Genomic DNA, 1,586 nt, shown 5'->3' with positions numbered 1-1,586 from the left:
ACCACCCGAGAAAAATGACGTCGCAGCCGCCGCACCACACCTGAGCTCCAGAGCACCGCCGTGGCGCCGCCAAACGAAGACGTCGCCACCCCGCACATGCGCCATCGCGTGGTTGGCCCCTGTGGCAGCCCGGCGCTTCCACTTCTATGGCCGTGCCGCACGCCTGCCGTCATGCATTGCACTGTAGATGCACACAACATCACCATAATCAACAGCAAGGCAAATAGAAACTAGATCATGCAATGATATCACAAAAGCTTGTGCTGTCGCATCACCACCAGCAGTACGTGGCGCAGCTTGGAGAATCAGAAAAGGTTCACCACAACCTATTTACCATACATAGGTCTTATTTATAACAACCACTTAACCTTTTTGGTGCTTGACATAGGACTAGTCACTCAAACAAACACGGTTCTCTGTCTGGGACTGGGTAAACCGAAGATGAAACACACAACCTATATACTTGCACACCATCACTTATTCACCGTTGCGACGATGAACCGCACCACATGGGACAGTCATATTCACCAGTCAACCAGAACAGGCACTAGCTATAGAACCCTAAGGTTGGTAAGGAAGGCCGCACAAAATTCCAAGAAGAGGAGCTGAGGTCCAGTAACTCTCTGCATATCTAGCAGGTACTTGTCATCCCTGGTCTTGTAAAGCTGGAGAAAAAATAAATTAAAGTTAGAACCAAATATACAATATATACAATACCATGCCGGCGAATTGTACTTTCTAACACCAACACTGTGCAGCTTTAAAACATGGGAAGTTATTTCTACCAACATGCATGAGTCAGTCGACAATAGTTGTTGGCAATAGCAGACACATGCAAGACATAACAATGGTCACTTGGTAACATTATGAATCAAATATATTGGCTCTAGAAAAATCATTATTTTATCTAGTGACGCCACTATGAAGACGATATTGAGTAGAAAATCCCTTTTTTTGTTATTGCAAAAAGAAAGTTTAGTAGTAGAAGGTTTTGCAGACCTGAATTTCAAACTTGATCACAGCTGGTAGCCTCCTATTAACGTCACCATTATCCATGATAGTAGAGTCATCATCAAAGCTATGGTTGGCATCTAACCACATATCACTGACCTGAGGAAACCCAGGGCACCACCTGCATTTCATGTTGTAGTCCACATTCTTCTTCCAACGGACATTTAATTCCTTAAGTGCCTTCAGAACCTCAATCTATATCGCGCGAGGTTGAGCTCGAGACTGCTGGATAAGTTATGCATTAGCTCAACAGCTGAATGTGCAAAACAAAGCAAAGTAAAGTGGACAGTTTGCAAGACCTGGAGCCCAAGAGCCCATTTTGTTTCAACGCGGTAATATGGCCGCAAGCCACTGCCTTGAGAATCATTACTTCTTGGAAGATAATTCCTGGTACTTGGGCTTGCTGATTCTGATAGAGTAAACTGATTAAAACTCATGTCCTAGAGAACCATCCATTCATAAAGTTAATAGTGCTTAAACCTTTGGTGCATTAAATAGGTCACAGATGATGCAAATGTGGACTAACCATTTCTTGTTGATAGTTAGCCCCCAAATAGCCACTAGTAGCCCGGAAC

The 1,586-nt window shown here is 44.1% G+C and overlaps 1 pseudogene; it reads right to left on the bottom strand.

The window, feature by feature from the left end:
- Positions 1 to 226: 226 nt before the first annotated feature.
- LOC123176543 (carbon catabolite-derepressing protein kinase-like) lies at positions 227 to 1,580 on the bottom strand (annotated as a pseudogene).
- Between the last annotated feature and the right edge of the window lie 6 nt (positions 1,581 to 1,586).

Source organism: Triticum aestivum, unplaced genomic scaffold (assembly GCF_018294505.1).
Source record: "Triticum aestivum cultivar Chinese Spring unplaced genomic scaffold, IWGSC CS RefSeq v2.1 scaffold27822, whole genome shotgun sequence".
NCBI classification, from domain to species: Eukaryota; Viridiplantae; Streptophyta; class Magnoliopsida; order Poales; family Poaceae; genus Triticum; species Triticum aestivum.
The sequence above is the reverse complement of the archived record's forward strand: the minus strand, read 5'-3'. Positions and strand labels throughout refer to the sequence as shown.